The 21,927-nt window shown below is 41.1% G+C and overlaps 1 pseudogene; it reads right to left on the reverse strand.

The window, feature by feature from the left end:
- Nucleotides 1–9,309: 9,309 nt before the first annotated feature.
- On the reverse strand, nucleotides 9,310–10,650 carry LOC134612541 (DAZ-associated protein 1-like; annotated as a pseudogene).
- Between the last annotated feature and the right edge of the window lie 11,277 nt (nucleotides 10,651–21,927).

Below are 21,927 nucleotides of genomic sequence, written 5' to 3' on the forward strand. Positions count from 1 at the left end.
GCCGGGTAAAAGCATGAGTTCATAATAAAGAAAATGGAATCTTTGGCAGCTGCCCATTGGAACTGTGAAAAGAATATTATAATGATTTGTGCAGAATTCACTTTCTTAGTCTGTAGGGAAAGCCATCAGTTGGTAAATATAAATAGGATATCCTTTATTTTAGTCAAACCCCCAGGAAGTGTGAGTTGTATGTCTAGAGCAGGGATGGTGAACTACAATTCCAATGACACTCAGCCATACTCGGGGGACCTGTTGATCTCAAAGTATGAGGAAACCATTTACAAAAATGTGTCTAAAAAGAGGAATCCAAATACATTATGGAGAAATCTTAAAGGAACACTTTAGGGCCCTATAACTATTTTACCTTATTAAAGTGGCTATAGTCCCTGGCACCATGGCTTCATTGAGTGTTAAACCATTTTGGAATAGATTAAAATAATGAGGATGCTTGGCCACCAAAATCCCGGCCTCCACTAGAAGTATGACAAAGGCAGAGATTACACTTATATCAATTTATAACAAAAATGTGCACTCTGATAGGCTGAGGATAGACAGTTGACATTCTTAGCCAATCACCACCCCCATTGCTGCACAGGATAATGCTACCTCATTAGCCCGAGCAACACAAAAGGGACTCTCATTTAATAGAAACCATTAAAAAACTATTTAACATTGAGCAGAAGGACAGCTCCAGGAAACCTCCCTATAATCCCTTTAATGAGATTAAGTTTTCAATGCTCCTAGAATGTTTCTTTATATCATTAGAGACCATTGAAGTACTTTGTCAAAGAGGATATATGCATTTTTTTAAAAGTTTGCATTGCGTGTACCCCTTAGAATTTTGGCCAAGAACATCTCACTTTAAATAAATCTATGTATGTCTTTGCTTTATTTACATAGTATCTAGAACACATTTTCCTTTTTTCCTGATTTGTAATAAAGGTGTGTAGTTTTATATTATTGTGTACTAAATGTGCAGTAATTGTGAGTTTCCTTTTTATTATAACAAATATTCCATTGCTTTATATAATTCTTAATATTAAATATTAATACTGGGAACAGTAAATAATTTATTGAGCAATAAGGTAACAAACGTTTCTGTTTTAAAACCTTTTGACCTAAGCCAGTAAAGTCTTGTCTATAAATGAATCATAATTTAATTCATTAATGAGATCATCTTCTTCACTTTGAGATTACTGCATAAACTCTAAGTTGTTGCAAAGGGTCATTGCATTCTCCATATAAAAGGTAATTGGATTCCAGTGTATTATTATATTTTGTCTTTTTTTTCCATGTGTGACTGCAGTAGTGAAGTAGTTAATACGAAGACATAACTTACACTTTCTCATGGCAGACTTGTAGCAGAATAATGGGCTATGCTTATTCAACTTGTCATGTAAATGTGTCTATTTTGATAGAACCTTTCCACAACACATAAAATTAAAATAATATATGCCTATTCTGTACCACAAATTACTTACATATTTCACATTTTTATTCAGCTCCTGTACATCCTTGAAGTAAAGATAATCTAGTACAGCTGGCTCCTTAACCCCTTAAAGTAACACTATAGTGTTAGGAATACAAAGCTGTATTCCTAACACTATAATGTGCCTCTTACCCAGCAATTAAAGAGTGAAAAAACATTTAAACACTCACCTTATGCCATTGCTGAAGTCGCTCGGGGCTGGTTCTGTCTCCGACGTGTGCGTCCATTAGGCCTTCCCCCCAAAAAAACATTTTAATCAATGCTTTCCTTTGAAGTTTTTAAAGACGCTCGATGTCCTCTTGCCCAGCGTGAGGACGTCCAGTGTCGTTCCATGGGGCTTTAGCTTGATAAAGCAGTTATTTTGTATAGATCATGGAGTCCTAGACACTCCTCCCATGGCTGTGACTGACACAGCCTGCATGAAAAAGATTGTTTCATTTTCAAGTATATGTTAACTTACTTTAAACATTTTTATTTCCTGTTCTTTAAATTTATCTTTAATCACACACAAGAGGTTCCTGCAATGTCTACCAAGCAATTAATAGAGAATGATATACAGAATGCTAAATTAAACATAATTTGCAATAAAGGAAGTATAAACATTATCTCACACTTTATACAAAGTTTACATGCAGGGAGGTGTGACTAGGACTGCATTAACAAAGTGATTTACCTCCTAAATGGCAGAGAATTGAGCAGCAACTGCTTACAGGTCATAGATTGTTAGATTGTTTGAGCGGGCCCTTCTTCATCTCTAAATAACCCCTTTATATAATCGTGATGCGCTGCTGAATATATTGGTGCTATATAAATGCAAATAATAATATTTCGCAATAACATTGGAAACAAGCACTAAATAGGCTCAAACTATAGGAATTATTTTTATTTATGAAATTAGCAATTAAACCCAAACTGCAATATGTGCATTCATACACATTCAGATATTTATTTTGCTCTGCTTCCTGCAGTCATAATTTCAAAAAATGAAATATTTTTAAAGGTTTGCCATCCCTGAGTGCAGAATTACTTTTAGGAAAACATCTGAAGGCTATATCTGAACAAGTGCCCTCAAAGCAAAATGATATACAGTCTAAATAATTCACAACTGCAGCATATCCCATAACCTACATCTGGCCAATTATTTGCTAACTGGGTCTTAATAAACTACTTCCTACACAACTTTGATCTAACAAAGGATTAATCTTTCACTGTTTCAAATTCAGTGTTCCAGAAAATTAATTTAAAGGTAATGTTTCCTATGAGAAAATATATAACCAATAATTTATGTATCTTGCTTCATTACAGTCTAAGAAACCTTTCACTATCCACACAGAATATTTCTCTGTATTATGAATCGTTTGTACTAACAGCGAAAACAATGACCCAATCCAATGTTCTTCTATTCATATTTAATTTGCCAATTCCTAGGGGTCCAGGTTACTGTAATTGGCGGAACCTTTTCAAAATACCTAACAAGACAGAAATCATTAACAGAAAAAAACAGCGGCATAATAAAATGCTTTATTTTGCTTTTGAGATTTTTATAAAAGTCAAATCACTACTAATATAAGTTTTGTCATTTTGGTGGGTAAGAATTATTCAGATAGTATGGTGAGGATCAAATGATGAGTGGTCTTCAAAGGTTTCGCTCTTCCTTCTAAAGTGGGCATTTTTACCTTGGTAGTTTGTTGTATCTGATGATTAACTTCTTACCTTGCAAGTTTTAATCATTGATGTCCAGTTTCAATCATTTGTGCAGCCACCAACACATCCGGATATTAACGCTTAGAACATCCTGTCCAAATAACAGTTTAATGTTGGATGTAGAAAAGTGGAAATGCCCACGACACTAATACATTATGTCCGTACTAGACCTATGCCATTGCGCTCATAGGACATATACCACGAGAGGAAGGTCATTATATAATGCTACCAGTTCATTCAATGCATCAACGTATACACTGCATTTTCTCTAATGTTTCTTCTCTTTTGGCAGTATGCATTCCGTGTTGTGTACTACCTTATTTCTCTAATTGTTGTCAAAAACAAATACCATCATTACAGCAGTTTGAGTCCTTTGATATTGGTGGTCGATGGGACTGTTAAACCCAGAAATCCATTTCAGGATGTTTACGAACGACTTTTACGAACGCTGGTATTTTGGATACCCGTTCATTCGCTTTCTCCCAAACTACTAGCGTGTCAGGGTGGCGGTCCAGTGCCCGGGACCCAGACACTATCCAGGCGGCGGAGCAGGACCGGGACCCAGTATGCCTGATGATCAGAGTAGGAGTCACAGTGTGGAGGTGGATTAGCAGGGTCTGGTGCAGGGCAACCGCATGCCCTCTGGTGTTGAGCACCAGCGTTTGTGCAGCCACATACCAGAACCCTGAATCAGCTTATGCGGATAACAGGAACTAGGAAATTAAGCAGACCTCCCAGGAGCTTAATAGGGAGGCTCTGCAGCAAGATTGTAACCAGTACTAGAAACAAGGCAAGACTAGAGATAGGCACCAAACATGAAAACAAGACATAACTAATAGAACCCAGAACCAGAGAAGGATAGTAAGCTAAACCCAGAACATATACACAAGACATGAGGAAAACATGAACATAACATGGGCATGACTGGACAGGACTATACATGGACTGGGTATACAAACTAAAACAAAACAAGATAACATAGGCAAAACAAGAGGAGAAATAACTAAGTACTACATATGAAATTCATGGGTATTTAGTCACACTATATGATCATACATTGCATAAGCCTGCCAACAACGCCAATGTACTCCATATCTGGCAGGTCCTACACTGCCTAATGTATGCTAAAACAACCAAATGACATATATAGCACTTACCTGCAAGAAAGGGCAGAAGCCTTGAGGAGCTGCCTGCAGGAACTCTGAAACAAAGTGAATGATGGAAAACAAACGGGTGTGGCAACATAAAACAAGCATTTAAATGAAACCTGGAGACTGGGAATCCCATGGATGGATTACATGAATGAACCCAGAAATCCCAGCATAAAGAAAACCAAACATAGACTAGAAAACCAAAAAACAAGAAAAACTAAACAAGAATTGTAACAAGAGTACTGGATACTAGAAGCCAAGGCCAGACATCTCCACAGAACAGAGCAGGACGTGACATAGAGGCTGTGTGATTATAGCTTGTGTGTTGATTCGAACGTTCTCCAGACAAATATACAGCATATAGGTAAATCCACCAAGTAATCAGATGCATACCCAAACATCAGCCTGAACTAGGTAAAGGGTACAACAGGAAAATTAATTTATTCAGGCCAAATGGCCGGCTTTTATGCAAGAAAAGGGTACAGCATACATGTCCAAAGAAACTCCCACAACATGCCCCTTACATTCCTGAGTCACAATGACTCGACATAAAATATAAAATATCAAAAGTGCATAATAAAACACATAAATACTATAGGAACCCCCATAAATGGCATATCCCCCAAGTTGTCCAAATAGCGCTCAGATCCCATGAACACAGCCAAATCGCCACCGGTAAAGATTTAAGTGACTGCTCACGAGGCGCTTGCCCAAAACAGTTCCAGAGTTTCATGGGTAGCGCTCGGTCAATTTTGAGAGTCCCAAACCGAACAAATCCACAAACTTTGCCTCTGGCTCACAGGTAGCGTTTGTTCCCTGGTTGGAGAAAAGAAGCATGCATTCGTTAAGTTGACCAGCGTTCGGGAAGTCGTGTGTCCGATTTGGAGTTCCTGACACTTGACGACCAAGTCCCGCTGCCTCTTTTCGTGCGCAGAGAAGGCCACTGTTTTTTCTCCCAGATAGGGAGAGTGCTAATTCCTGTGGTTTTCTTTGAACTTAATGAGCCAAGGGGGTGGTCGGTGTTCGGTAGATTTTCCTACCAAACGAAAAAATAACGAATAAGAACCAAAGTATGTAGTTTTCTTCACCAGGACTAATCGAAAACTGACATGGTTCAGCCATTAAGTGTGATCAGGAACATACCAAACCAGGATAAACTAGATAAACTATGGACCAGATAGCATGAGAACAGGCTGCTACCTGGACTGCTGACATACAAAGACATGACATTGTAAAAAATAAAAGTAACAGAAGTGGACAGCACACTAATGTGAATTAATTGATGTACAACATGGATTATATTAGTGCCCAGTGTATCTGTAAATTAACAAGTACATACACATATATGTATAGGAACTATACTCTGCATAGAATCCAGATATATTCAGCTTAAGAGTATTTTATTTCATCCTACTCACATTTTCTTTAGCCTGCACATGGCTGGCTCAAGCATGTCAGCTCTGGTAGAATTCAGTAACTCCTGGTGTGACACTTCAATAATGCAATCGTCCCAACAACCATAGAATGGAGAAAACAAGTAGCAGGTTAGAGTATAGCATACAGATTTGTTTAAAACCAAACTATAAAATCCTTCCATATTAAAATATAACAAGCTGCATCACAGTCCTTCAGTCACAGTCTGCTTTTCGACTGGACGCCTTCATCAACATATTCCTGTTTCATGTTGCTCTTCATTTCAAAGCCTAGAATTGGCGCCAAAAATCAACTGCGATACTCCCCCTTAATTTTAAGGGGTAATTATGGATAAGGACGCTTAGATTGAAGAGATGTTTAAGCAATTGGCAGATAATGAAACATACCCTTTCTGTGGACTACGTCTCCCATAATGCTTTTATAGTCATAATGTGCACTCGGTAATAACAAATGGTGCCTTGGTGAATTGTACCATGGAAGGCTATCAGACTTGCAGCTTTGGGATAGAATAGATCTTAACGCTATTAAAATAGCCTTCACAAAGCACAAACTGTATTCTCCATGGGAAGTTTTGTGTGCATTTAGATAACTTAGCATCTGCCTGTGCAAAGGATTACGTTTTAAATCAATCCTGCAACTGGCACACATTTAAAAACAAGTAAATAGTACCCAATATAGAATCCATATAAATAGTATATTTTTGTGTTAATTTCTTCAATAAACAGCATCATGCATCCTACTTATTGAACCTGGATTCTATATTGGATATCACCAGTTGGAGGTGGCAGGCTTCCATCACAGAGTACCAAGGAGTGTTTCCCCACACCTATTCCCCAGGAATGCCACACAGCTCGGTTTATTTAAAACAGTTAAATATGGTAGGCGGAGAAAAAGTAATAATCAAAAGAAGTCTAAAATATTGGACAAGATACCGTATATACCCGAGTATAAGCCGACCCGAATATAAGCAGAGGCCCCTAATTTTACCCCAAAAAACTGGGAAAACTTATTGACTCGAGTATAAGACTAGGGTGGGAAATGCAGCAGCTACTGGTAAATTTCTAAATAAAATTAGATCCTAAAAAAAATTATATTAATTTACTATTTATTTACAGTGTGTGCATATAATGAATGCATTGTGTGTTTGAGTGCAGTGTGTGTGTGTATGAATGCAGTGTGTGTGTATGAATGCAGTGTGTATGTGCAGTGTATGTGCAGTGTGTGTATGAGTGCAGTGTGTGTATGAGTGCAGTGTGTGTGTGTGATGCAGAGTGTGATGCAGAGCCTTGGTGGGGGGTGGGCATTTTTATTATTATTTTTTTAATTATTATTTTAATATTATTATTTTTTTATAATTAGTAATAATTTTTATTATAATTTTTTTTATTATTTTTTTATTTATTTATTACATTTTTTTTTTTTTTCGTCCACCCTCCCTGCTTGATACATGGCAGGGAGGGGGGCTCTCACTCCCTGGTGGTCCAGTGGTGTGCACTGTGTAGGAGGTGGCTGGCAGAGCGTTTACTTACCTCTCCTGCAGCTCCTGTCAGCTCCCTCCTCCTCCGCGCTGGTCCGGTCAGCTCCCTCTGCAAGTCCCAGCGTATGTCTCGCGGCCGCACTATGACCCCGCGGCTCTCGGGAGACTTACAGTGGGAGCTGACAGAGGGAGCTGACCGGACCGGCGCGGAGGAGGAGGGAGCTGACAGGAGCTGCAGGAGAGGTAAACGCTCTCTGCCAGCCCCCCTCCTATACAGCCCCTTGTCTGTATTATGGCATTGTAAGTTGCCATAATACAGACCTTGACTCGAGTATAAGCTGAGTTGGGGTTTTTAAGCACAAAAAATGTGCTGAAAAACTCGGCTTATACTCGAGTATATATGGTAATTCAAAAGGAAGTAGAAAAATGGAGAGTCAATATAAACATGTTTGAAGTCACAAGATGGAGTACACAAGGAGACCAATACAATCTCTTGAAATCACTTTGTGAATCCAGGTGGAAGTTCACCGACAGCAGGAGAGGAATAAATCAAAACATATGGAAAAAACATCAGGAGTACAAATAGTTCAAACTGGTCCAATGAGTTGCAGACACAACAAACAAACCTGTACTGAAGGAGAGAAATGTATTTAAAGTAAACATACAATAAGTTGCTTCAGTAAAAATATATAGCAAATAAAGGTCTCCGTCTATGTTGTTTGAGAGAAAGAACATTGGAGAATCTGCTCAATAAATTCTGTCCCCTCCACCTGTTTATATTAGAAGGTCTACTAATGTGATAACAAGTACTCCTCCGCAAACCGGACACTTGGGCTTGCGTCAATAATGACACTTGAACCTTGGAATAGTATAAGTGTTCGCACCATTACAGCATGTTGCTTCGCAAATTACATCACACCATGCGTGACACCACCTAGTCAACAGCTAAATCTGCTATCCTTCACCATCCTACAAAGTTGGTGACCTGATAGTTCCCAGCCATACATTTAAAGTTATGAGTAAGGACAAATAAAAAGTCACAAGGCAGCAATAAGAAGTTAAGCCAGCATAAGGAAATATAAACTGATTGCAGATTAAATATCATTAATACCAGCCAGGCTTTGTTTTATTTGGGGGCGGGGAGAGGTGGTTCACGCAGAAATGTCAGTTGGTACCAAACAATTGATTGTAATTTCAGAAAGTTAAATAATAGCAATGATCTTGAATTCATAGATAAATGTAATCCATGCTTAAAATTAGATTGCACAGACAAATATTAATCACGAACGTAAACTTCAAAGATTGTCTCATCCTAAACTCCAAAAGTTTTATACTTCAGAACCAAATTTAGTCAAATCTTACCAGTAAATTCTGCAGCCTAGTACACTAATTAAAGTGAATAACAAAACTTTTTTGGTACACTGAAAGAAATGGATGTAGTATGTTTTTTATTTTTTAATTTTTTTTATTTTTGTTTTCTTTATTCAAACCAGGAGGTATTTACCATTTAGTGCAAAATGCACTGTACACCTTCAGCCTGAGAATCTACATCTAGAGACGGCTTCTTTACCCCGGAAAATCTGCTAACAGGATGTGGCAGGTGTGGGGCACAAATCAAGTCTTTGCATTGGTGACTGTGGAGCAGGTGGCTGTTTCCTGCTTTCTGCATTATGTCAAGTATTAATATCAAGAACACTCAGTAGGAAGTCAGTGGGCAATATTAAGGTGCTAATTGCACCCACCCCCCAAAATAATAACAATAATAAAAATAATTCTTAAGCAAGGAGTTAAAATTTATCTGAACTCCAGTGTCACCGGAAACCCTGCGATTAAATTAAAAAGTAAACTTGCATACATAGTAGAAAATTAATTTCTTTTAAAAATTCACAATCTGTAAATATATATATATTTTATATCTTTAAACATAAAAGTTTACAATATATGATAAAACAAAGGCTCAGAAAAATACCCCCTCTCAAAAAAAGAAAAGAAAAAAAAAAGAAAAAAAACAAACAAAAAAAAAACCTGTTTCCATTAAAGCTGCAGATGTCTTCAAACCCTGTTTGGAACTAGTGACTCGTTGACCTTATTTGTGCTGATGGGTCAAAAGATGTAAAAACTTTAGTCCAAACACCCACAGCTTCTCCTTCAAGTATAGAGCCTCCACAAGTCTTTAGCAGGTCTTCACCAGGTGATTGTCACAAGTTTAGAGGTGGATGTGTCAAATAATCTCCACTGTGCATTTGTTTTCCTGATGTTAACGCCTGTAGGGGTGGAAACCTTGCACATTGTGATTCTGCCCTCGTCGCAAGCCACTTGCCCCAGTAGGAGGGCCTCCCGATGCTGAGGATCCTGATGTGTAAGATTGGGGCTGCTGACTGAGATCAGAGAAACTCTGTCCAAACCCACTCATATCTTGCCCATAACCAAATTGGTTAAAGGCAAAGTCTTGCTGACCGCCAGGGGGTTTGCTAAGATCCTGAGCTGACTGCCCTGAGGGAGGGAACGCTAATGGCGCTGTTCCTGGGGTACCAGGAGGAGGTGGTACTCCTGAAGGGACGAAATGATCAGGATGGTGCAGCCCATAACCATAGCCAAATGGGGGTGGTGTTGCATATCCCGTCGTGAAACCCTGTGTTGGGGGGAAACCTCCTGGAGGTGGAGACACTAGAAAAGGGGTAAAGGGTGTTGGTGGAGGAGGAGCACCCCGGCCTGCAGGAGGCCCGTACCCACCTGTGGAGAAGACAAAGTTTGTCCTGTTGGCATCCACATACCTTGTGGGCTGTATCCTTGCTGCATGGCCCTGCCAGTCCACTGACTAGATCCTGGACTTTGGATTTTACTGACAGCCTGGTCCACTGATTGTTAATCCTCGAAAGTTATAAATCCAAAACCTCTTGGCCTGTTTTTCAGCATCATAGATAATGACAACCTCGGTAATCACTCCAAATTGTTTGAAGTAGTCCCTCAGTTCAGCTTCAGCTACAGTTATGTGGGATTCCTCCCACAAAAATCTTGTTTCATTTACTGCTTTCAGTCCTGGATTCTTTTTGCTGCCAGCCTTCTCTTGGTCGGGACCGCTCAGGTTGCATTCCTCGAGGTGTACAAGGCTTTGGATTAATATTCCTACCATCCAATGTATGAGGGCTGCTGACCACCACAGTTCCCACGCAGTTGGGATCTTTGAATTTGACAAAACCAAAGCCTCTTGACTGATTTGTGGTTTTATCTTTCATTATCATGCAATCTACAACTTCACCATATTGAGAGAAATAATTACGCAGGGTTTCCTGTGTTGTACTCCAATCAAGACCACCAACAAACAGTTTTCTGATCTCATCCCCTCCTTGGCTGTTCATGGTTCTGCAGCTTGCTCTCTTGCTCTTTGCCGCTTGTCTCACTAGCTTCGACCAACGGTAACACGACGGCGCGTGGCTACGGAGTTTCCAGGTAGGGGGCGCTGCGTCGATGTAGTACGTTTTTAGAAGCCTGGTCGCAATCTAACAATTCAAACAATAAAATCTCCCTTTTGATCTGCAGTTTGTTTTTGAGTGACAGGTACATCATTTTGATTGGCAGGTGCAAGTTTAGAGTGACTTTTTTTACTGGCTATACAATTTTATTTTATTTTTTTGAAAGCTAAAATTAAGGATGAAAGAAAATAGCAGAAAGTTATTGACATTACTGCTTTGTATTTTGAAATACACTACTTAACATCAGCAACTTATAAATATGAATAAGATAAATTAATGATGTACATTTACTAAGCAATGGCACTGAGCAAACTGCGAATGTCTACAGATAGTGCTTATGTAATTGCAATACCTTCGAGACTTAAAATTGTGTATTCTTAACCCCTTTTATACCAGTTCACTGGGCACAACCTTAACCCCTTAAGGACCAAACTTCTGGAATAAAAGGGAATCATGACATGTCACACATGTCATGTGTCCTTAAGAGGTTAATGGCACTGGGAGGAAAGCTTACTTAGAACCACTTACTCCTAGTGAATTAAAACACGGCATGATTAAGTAAGCTGTACATTTAAGAGTAAATATTCATGGAAAATAGTTTCAGGCAATGCCTAGCAACTCAGATACAGCATTTCCGAGAAACTTCACAATATTTATCTACTTCCAAATCGAACAAGTCCACTACCAAACAGCTCCAGTTTAGTCTAAAACTGAAGTGCCTCTGGATGACTTTTAAATGCTTCAAATTTTATTCTTTGCACGTTTTCCAATGCATATTAAAGTAGCTCTAAAATGTATAAAGATGTAGCCTAAAAGCAGTAAAGATTAGTAATATTAAAAAAAAAATAAAAAATCAGATCCATAATCATACTGTAGGGAGTAAGCATTTCACAATTTATTGAGGCCCCAAAATAACAAGGAAAATTGTGACCTAGATTAAGGCTGTATAAAGTCATGTATAAAGCGATTTTAGATTTTATCTATTGAATTTGATATTGTTGGAACAATACCTCTGTGAATGTTTTAAAGGGACACTCCACTGCCCAAATAAAAAAAAAAAATCACTGCATAATAGATATACCTCAATGTATTTTTTAATTGGGGGTATATGTAAAACAGCCTGCAAAACCTACAGATATCTTGTCTGTAGCCTTTGCAAGCCCTCCCCTTCTAACCCAGCCCAGACTTTATGTGGCTGTCCAATCAAAGACTTCCTAGTGTAGCTCAATAAAAAATATTTTTAAGGAATTTGCTCTGAGCAATTTTTGCCTCTTGAAGTTAGCTCCACTGAGCTAAACAAACTAGGAAGTAGCAGGACTACTACTACTGTTGCCTGCTTAAAAGCAAGAAGGATGTAACAAGGTTAAAGGATCACTATAGGGTCAGGAACACAAACATGTATTCCTGACCCTATAGTGCTAAACTGTCAGGATCGGGACAGGGATCCAACATGCAGAGTACAAACAGGTACAGGGTACGTATACCGGACCTTAGAATGGCCGGACTAACGTACGGAGAGTATAGAGAATGGTCAGAGACAAGCCGAGGTCGAGGGAACGAGAGGACAGGTAAGCGAGGAACAAGCCGGGTCAAGGATAACAGAGGTAAACAGAGTAAGTCAAACAAGCCGGGTCGGAACCAAAGGGATAACAGAAAATACCAGAGCACTGTGTGACTAGACAGGCTAGAACCACGACAGGGCAATGAGCAAATGGGAGAAGCAAGTTTAAATACCCTGGCTCGGAGGGAGAGACACGCCTCCGACGAGATCTGATTAGTCTCTAAAGGATTGAGTGACAGGTCGTTCCGGGCTGGCGTCCTGACGTCGGTTTCCGGACGTCCTGCTACAAAAGGAAGAGACTCCCTCGCGGCCGGCGTTTACGTGACCGGGAGGACCGCGAGGAACAGAGGAAACAGCCCGTCCGGATGGATAGACGTCTAAGTCTCTGCCTCTCTCGGAGGTAGAGACCTCAGGTACCCTGACAGTACCCCCCCTCTCAGATACGCCCACCGGGCGGAAGGAACCGGGACGAGATGGGAAGCGGGAGTGAAATGCCCTGCGGAGACGAGGAGCATGAACATCCTCTTGAGGTACCCAACTCCTCTCCTCAGGACCATATCCCTTCCAATCGACCAGATATTGTACTCTCCCCCGGGAGATTCGAGAATCGATAATAGAGTTGACCTCATACTCCTCCTGACCCTCCACCTGAACAGAGCGAGGAGAGGACGTCGTGGAGGAAAATCGGTTGCAGACTAGTGGTTTCAGCAATGAAACATGAAATGAGTTAGGGATGCGTAAGGCAGTAGGAAGAGCTAGACGATACGCAACAGGGTTAATCCGAGTCAGCACCCTGTAAGGTCCAATATAACGAGGAGCAAATTTCATGGAAGGTACTTTTAGACGGATGTTTCTTGTACTCAACCATACTCTATCACCTGGAACAAACACCGGAGCCGCCCTTCTACGTTTATCAGCGTGTTTCTTAACCAGCATATAATTGTGCAGAAGAATTTGTCGAGTCTGATCCCACAACTTCCTCAAATTGGCAACATGAACATCAACCAACGGTATCCCTTGGGAAGGGGAGGCCGAGGGAAGAATAGATGGATGAAAGCCATAATTCATGAAGAAGGGGCTTGAATGAGTAGAATCACAAACGAGATTGTTGTGTGCAAACTCCGCCCAAGGAATCAAACCAACCCAATCGTCCTGGTGTTCAGAAACAAAACAACGTAAATATTGTTCAATTTTTTGGTTGGTGCGTTCAGCAGCTCCGTTAGACTGAGGATGATAGGCAGAAGAGAAATTCAATTTGATACCCAGTTGAGAGCAGAAGGACCTCCAAAAACGGGAAACAAATTGGGAACCTCTGTCAGATACAATTTGGGAGGGTATCCCATGTAAACGAAAAATCTCCCTAGCGAATATCTCCGCCAATTCGGGTGAAGACGGGAGTTTAGGCAGAGGGACGAAGTGAGCCATCTTGGTGAATCTGTCAACCACGGTGAGAATGACAGTCTGTCTTTTAGAGATAGGCAAATCGACAATGAAGTCCATAGCTAAACAGGACCATGGTTTCTCTGGAACCTCTAAGGGATGCAGAAATCCACATGGAAGTGTATGAGGTTGCTTAGTCTTAGTACAGACCTCACAAGTATCGATGAAATCTTTAATATCCTTACGCAAAGCAGGCCACCAGAAATCTTTGGAGATTAAAGCATACGTCTTGCGAATGCCAGGATGCCCAGCTACCTTGCTGTTGTGGAAACACCGCAACACTTCCAGTTGAAGAGCAGGAGGAACGAAGTGTCTATCCCCAGGAGTCTGTTTAGGAGCCAGATGTTGTAACTCCATGATCTCGGCAAGTAACGGAGAATTAATCCTGAGATTCGTGTTAGCGATGATCCTACATTTAGGAACTATCAAGGAAAGAACTGGCTCAACTATAGTGGATGGTTCATATTGGCGAGATAAAGCATCGGCTTTGGAGTTCTTAGAACCAGGTCTATAAGTAAGCACATAATTGAAGTGAGTCAGAAATAGGGACCAACGAGCCTGCCTGGCTGATAGGCGTTTAGCCTCCCCAATATAGGACAAGTTCTTGTGATCCGTTAGAATAGTAACAGGATGTAAGGTCCCCTCTAATAAATGCCTCCACTCCTTAAGGGCCATAATGACCGCTAACAGTTCCCTGTCACCGATGTCATATCTGCTTTCAGGACCAGATAGTTTCTTAGAGAAAAACCCACAAGGGTGTAACGGTTTGTCCACCCCTAACCTTTGTGACAGAACAGCCCCTACTCCCGTCTCAGAGGCATCAACCTCGAGTAGGAACGGCAGAGTCGTATCAGGATGAACCAAAATTGGGGCAGAGGCAAAAAGTTCCTTGAGCGTCTTGAAAGCAACAAGAGCCTCAGTAGACCAGGTCTTAGTATTAGCCCCTTGTTTGGTCATATTGGTAATAGGCGCAATAATAGAAGAGTATCCCTTAATAAAGCGCCTAGAATAATTAGAGAAACCAATAAACCTCTGAATAGCCTTGAGTCCCTTAGGTAATGGCCAATCTAAAATAGATTGGAGTTTGTCAGGATCCATCTTAAAACCTTCCCCAGAAATCACGTACCCAAGAAAGTCTATCTGAGACTGGTCAAAACTGCATTTCTCCAATTTACAGTATAGGCCATGTTGCAGAAGTTTGAGCAATACCTTTCTGACTTGTCTGTGGTGGGTCTCAATCTCCCTAGAGTGTATAAGTATGTCATCCAGGTATACAATGACACAATCATGTTGAAACTCCCTAAGAACTTAATTAATCAAATCCTGAAAGACTGCCGGAGCATTACAAAGACCAAATGGCATAACCGTGTATTCATAGTGACCATAACGGGTATTGAACGCCGTCATCCACTCGTGTCCATCCTGGATTCTCACCAAGTTATACGCCCCTCTGAGATCTAACTTGGTGAAAATTTTAGAGCCCTTTAAACGATCAAACAGCTCGGTAATCAAAGGAATGGGATAGGCATTTCTGATGGTTATCTTATTCAACCCTCGGTAATCAATACAAGGTCTCAAAGTGCCATCCTTCTTTTTAACGAAAAAAAAACCAGCCCCGGCTGGTCCTTTTTCTAGATTCTCACGAATATATTCCTCTAGAACTGAGTTCTCTTGAGTGGATAGAGGATATACATTGCCCCTCGGAGGCATAGTACCAGGTAAAAGCTTAATTTTACAATCAAATTCTTCTTGTCGAATACTGCTTTTAAGTCCTGGTAGATGAACGGTATCTGTCCCTCTGTAGACTGAGTGGAAATACCCGGTGTGTTTATTACAGCCAATGGGGAAACCCTGCGTAAACACTTCTCCTGGCAGCCCTGACCCCATGAGAGTATCTCCCCTAACTCCCAATCGATAATAGGGTTATGTCTTTTTAACCATGGGTACCCCAGGACTATGGGGACCGAAGGGGACGAAATGAGCATAAGTGATAAGTTTTCCTCGTGTAAGATACCAACAGTTAAGTTAACGGGTATAGTCTCACGGGAGATAACAGGCTCAAGCAAAGGTCTACCATCTATGGCCTCAACGGCCAAGGGTGTATCCCTTAACTGGGATGGGACAGTGTGTTTAGTAGCAAAGGCTTGGTCGATAAAATTCTCAGCAGCTCCGGAATCTATCAAAGCCATAGTCTTTAGTACTCCCTTCTCCCAAGTTAAAGAAACTGGTAGCAGAAGCCTGTGATCTTTATAATTATGAGTAGAGGACAAAATAGAAACACCCAAGGCCTGTCCTCTAGAGAAACTTAGGTGCGAGCGTTTCCCGAACGATTAGGACAATTCAGGCGTAAGTGACCTCTGACTCCACAATACATGCATAATCCCTCTCTTCTCCTGTACTGTCTCTCTTCTTCTGAGAGGCGAGTATTGCCTATCTGCATAGGTTCAGGAAACAGTGAGGTCGTGGACTCAGGACCTTGAAATGCGGGAGCTAATTTACAGGAAGGTCTAAGGTTCCTCTCTCGAGTGTTTTGTCTCTCTCTTAAACGCTCATCAATACGAGAAATGAACGAAATTAAATCCTCCAAATTTTCAGGGAGTTCTCTAGTGGCAACCTCATCAAGGATTACGTCTGATAACCCGTTCAAAAATACATCAATATAAGCCTGCTCATTCCACTTAACTTCTGACGCCAGAGACCTGAACTCTAGTGCATAATCCACGAGAGTTCGGTTCTCCTGTCTCAGGCGCAACAGTAATCTGGCTGCATTGACCCTTCTACCAGGGGGGTCAAAAGTTCTTCTAAAGGCAGCTACAAAGGCATTATAGTTATATACTAACGGGTTATCGTTCTCCCATAGTGGGTTGGCCCATCTCAGAGCTTTCTCAATGAGTAAGGTAATAATAAATCCAACCTTTGCCCTATCTGTAGGATAGGAGCGAGGTTGTAATTCAAAGTGGATACTGATCTGGTTAAGGAAACCACGACACTTCTCAGGTGAGCCACCATAACGTACTGGTGGTGTAATACGGGAAGAGACACCTACAGTGGCTACCTCTAGGCCTGAGCTCACAGGAGAAATAGAAGTAGTACGCGTCTCCTCTGACGGGTTATTAGCACGAGACAATAACGCCTGTAGTGCTAGCGCCATCTGATCCATTCTGTGTTCCATGGCTTCAAACCTAGGATCAGAAGGACCAAGCTGACTGTTTGTACTTGCAGGATCCATTGGCCCTGTCGTAATGTCAGGATCGGGACAGGGATCCAACACGCAGAGTACAAACAGGTACAGGGTACGTATACCGGACCTTAGAATGGCCGGACTAACGTACGGAGAGTATAGAGAATGGTCAGAGACAAGCCGAGGTCGAGGGAACGAGAGGACAGGTAAGCGAGGAACAAGCCGGGTCAAGGATAACAGAGGTAAACAGAGTAAGTCAAACAAGCCGGGTCGGAACCAAAGGGATAACAGAAAATACCAGAGCACTGTGTGACAAGACAGGCTAGAACCACGACAGGGCAATGAGCAAATGGGAGAAGCAAGTTTAAATACCCTGGCTCGGAGGGAGAGACACGCCTCCGACGAGATCTGATTAGTCTCTAAAGGATTGAGTGACAGGTCGTTCCGGGCTGGCGTCCTGACGTCGGTTTCCGGACGTCCTGCTACAAAAGGAAGAGACTCCCTCGCGGCCGGCGTTTACGTGACCGGGAGGACCGCGAGGAACAGAGGAAACAGCCCGTCCGGATGGATAGACGTCTAAGTCTCTGCCTCTCTCGGAGGTAGAGACCTCAGGTACCCTGACATAAACCCACCATTTAGGTGGCTTGCCCCCCACTTAGTCACCCTATAAAAGTTTAAAAATCACCTTATTTCCAGGGATGCGCGGGTCCACCGGTGCTGGCTCAGCCTCCTTTGTGACATCATCAAAATGGCAGATTTTTTTTGCCAATCCAATGCTTTGGATTGGCTAAAATTGGCATGGGGAGGGGGGAGACAAATGCCATTTTGGCCAATCGGGACCTTCTCATAGAGATGCATTGAATCAATGCATCTCTATGAGGAAAATTCAGGGTCTCCATGCAGGGAAACAAGTTAGTAATAAACACCAACAGAAAAACTCAAAAGATGAAATCATATCTCACAGTTTAGTAAATTAACTAATTATTCTAGTGTGGTATATTATGATGATCTCAGCCAAAGAGACAGAGTGAGGATGGAACCAAATGCAATGATGGCCAATCAGCATCACCTCATAGAGATGCATTGAATCAGTGCATCTCTACGGGGAATGTTCAGCGTCTCCATGCAGAGCCTGCAACTGTGCAGCACTGACCCAGGAAGCACCTCTAGTGGCTATCTGAGGAGTGGCCACTGGAGCTGTCCCTAGGCCAGTGATGGAGAACCTATGGCACGTGTGCCACAGGTGGCACGCCAGGCCCTCTCTGTGGGAATGCGGCCATAGGTTCGCCATCAATGCAGAGTAGGCGCCTACTCTGTTTTCTTGTCGGGAGGACCAGAAGCAGGGGGGAGGGATCTAGGAAGCAGCTCTCCTGTCCTCCAGCGAGCTGTGTGGAGCGTTGCCACATGTTACCATGGCAACGCTCCATACAGCATCGCATGGGAGGACAGGAGAGCTGCAGGACCTGTCCTCCTGTCCTACATACTAACCACCACCAGACCACCAGGGATGGCTGTGTTCCCCCCCCCCCTCCCCTTCACCAAAGGTAAGAAGAAGGGGGGTGGGATACTGATTTAATATGCTTTTTTTTTTTTTAAATTGTTAAATGTATCTTCGACTGTGTTCTTCTTTTAAAACAAAAGATGTTAACTAGTTCGGACAAGTGTACAAGTTGTTTTTTTCTAAACTTAAACCTCAATATTCAGGTTTAATTGCACTTTGAGGGAAAAAAAGTTGGCATGTATTGCGATTTGGGCACTCAGGCTCAAAAAGGTTCGCCATCACTGCCCTAGGCTGTTAACTCTAAAAAAAAATGTTTACATGAAAATTCCTGCAGGGACATGCTATAGTGACCAGTACAACTACATTAAGCTGTAGCTGTTCTTGTGACTATAGTGTCCCTTTAAACATAATGTCTAATTATTTAGAAAAAAAATCATAGTTTGTGTTAATGACAATCTGAGGAAACATTGCTCTAAATATTTAAACAGTGCCAGCGCTTTGTTTGAACAGCAATTCATTTCTGTATTGTTATTGTATGCTTGGGGAACAAATTCTATTTGCAGCCATTTGTATTACTGCAGAATATCATGGTGCTAATAATTGCTTTTACAGTTGACTGATTTGTTTAGCTAAACATTTCTGATCTAACATTGTAATTTCAAATAGGAAAGCATAGGTGACATTGTCTTTGAAAGTAGTGACATTCAGCATTGATCAGGTAATGTACAGAACTCTCATTAGGGTATTTCATTTGTCACAGCAATAAGTCGCTGACATGTCATCGATCACTTAGACTGAAATAAGTACCTGACTTTTGACATTGTCAGTTGCTAATCTAATCTGAGATTTATGTGGTCAAGGAAACATGCAGAAAAGTAAACAGAATTTGTTCTTGTACTGCGTATCTACCTTTGCTTTTTAAATTCTTAACGTTTGCTTCCTTGTCCTTACAATATAGCTGATAAACACTAGCGGAAGATGTACAGGAACCACAGCTAATGGAGGTAGAGAAAATTGGCTCACGATTACAACCCCCTAAGAAATCTATTTTAATTATATACCAAATAGCACATAATCCTAACACATTGGATAAATTATCTTTTATAAAAGCCTGGGAGAAAGAATTTTCTTACACTATAGAACCGTCTCAATGGTGGGAAATACTATTAGCACATTGTCCATTGTTAAAATGTGCCTCCCATATGGAGCTGTCATGCAAACTCCTATACAGGTGGTATTTGATCCCCACACGCATTAAAGCAACCTATCCAAATGCATCAGACACCTGCTGGAGATTCCTACAGAATAGAGGCACTATGCTTCACACTTGGTGGCTGTGGCCACTTTTAACCACATACTAGTCTGACGTGGCTAAGGTGATATGGGACACAACAGGGGTGTCATCTCCCTCACAAATCTGAAACATTTATACTCCAACTGCTGCTGAGGGGCCTTCAGAAAAAACATAAGTACCTTATCTTTCATACACTTATAGCAGGCCTAACGGTTGTCAGCACATCTTGGCGCTCACCAAAACACCTTCAGTTGCACAATGCATCAATACGGTGGAAACCACCAAAGCTTTGAAATGATGGCCAGAAACACCGTAGCCCCCGTGAAATTCTGGATTAAGGCATGGGATAGATGGAACGCATATATGACCACAAGATAACATACACAGAGACTGTCATCTACTATCATCGACAACTGTGTTCCTCCGTGACATATGCGTTTGGAGATGTTCAATGGGTTTTCTAGATAATACATCACAAACTTACAACTGATGCCAGCACAAAGGTAAACATGGCAACAGAATGTAACACTTAAAATTATGAGGCCAGTACGCAGCTCTGAGACCGCTGCTCAGCATACCACACCTGTCACATATACTTATTAGCTGGAATGCTGGCTGTACCTAGGAGTCTACCAAGTTACCCCCGTCCCCCTCTGCCTAGTTAACTAAATCTTCCTTAAGCTCAGCTGCCATCCAACACCATGACACGTTCTTCCACTGACAGAACTTACGCACAGAAACAAAGGTATTGGCAATGAAATGCCTCAACTCTATTGCATGGACACATGCAATACTATCTCAATGTAAAATGCAAACTTGTAATCGCTTATATGTTACTGGATTAGCTGCTGATGATGTCAATATAAAATGCTTTCCCTTTCCCCTCTTTTCCTTTCTTTACCCCCCAAAAAACTAAATAAACATTTTCAAAGGTAAAAAAATAGTAATATAGCTAATAAGGAAAATGCAAATATTGATAAAAACCTAGGTCACAAGAACTACATTATCCATCATTGATAGACTGGAGAGCCTGGACATAGAATCATTAGGGGACAGTGATAGACTGAGAAAAAAAAATGGTCCCGAGCATTTATTAGTCACAGTGGTCCAGTGAGAAGGGAGCGGGGACAGAGAGGGTGTGTTTTGTCATCACCAATGACAAGCACACCCCCTCTCAAAGTGAGCATGTTGGTTCAAGGCTCTTTCAGGGCAGAACATGCACAGAGCCCCACTGTAGAGCTCTTACTTGAGAAAACGCCCTGCATTTGTTTTGCACAGCGCAAGCAAATTTATAAAAATGCTTGCGCTGTGTTTGCTTGTGACTTGCATATATATATATACACTATCTCACAAAAGTGAGTACACCCCTCAGATGTTATTATTTCTTTTCATGTGACAACACTGAAGAAATGACACTCTGCTACAATGTAAAGTAGTAAGTGTACAGCCTATATAACAGTGTAAATTTGTTGTCCCCTCAAAATAACTCAACACACAGCCATTAATGTCCAAACCGTTGGCAACAAAAGTGAGTGTCTTCATGGAGGAGTGGAAGAGGACTCCAGTGGCAACCTGTGAAGCTCTGGTGAACTCCATGCCCATGAGGGTTAAGGCAGTACTGGAAAATAATGGTGGCCATACAAAATATTGACACTTTGGGTGTACTCACTTTTGTTGCCAGCGGTTTAGACATTAATGGCTGTGTGTTGAGTTATTTTGAGGGGACAACAAATGTACATTGTAGCAGAGTGTCATTTCTTCAGTGTTGTCACATGAAAAGATATAATAAAATATTTACATAAATGTGAGGGGTGTACTCACTTTTGTGAGATACTGTATATATAGTTTCATATATTTATATAAACATATGCAAGTCACAAACAAACACAGCGCAAGCATGTTAATAAATTTGCAGATCTGTGTTTAACAATGTATTTTGACTTCAGATGGAAGGGGTTTCAATCACAAATTTCCTTTTTTTTTCTTATATCTTCTTCATTGAGATATTGATGTTTACACAAAAGTACATTATTACAATAAATATTTTAGTAACAGTTTCACCACATCAAGTATTTTAAATTTTAAACCCAAATATATTAAAAGCATCATTCAAACTGCATCCAACATTCATTCTGATGCAGGGGGGAGGGTGATGGGATCTGGAAAAAGAGCTTGAAAATCTAATACTTTAACGCTTATTAGCTTAGGAAGATGTTTGCCAT

The sequence above is a fragment of the Pelobates fuscus genome, chromosome 5, assembly GCF_036172605.1.
Source record: "Pelobates fuscus isolate aPelFus1 chromosome 5, aPelFus1.pri, whole genome shotgun sequence".
NCBI lineage: Eukaryota > Metazoa > Chordata > Amphibia > Anura > Pelobatidae > Pelobates > Pelobates fuscus.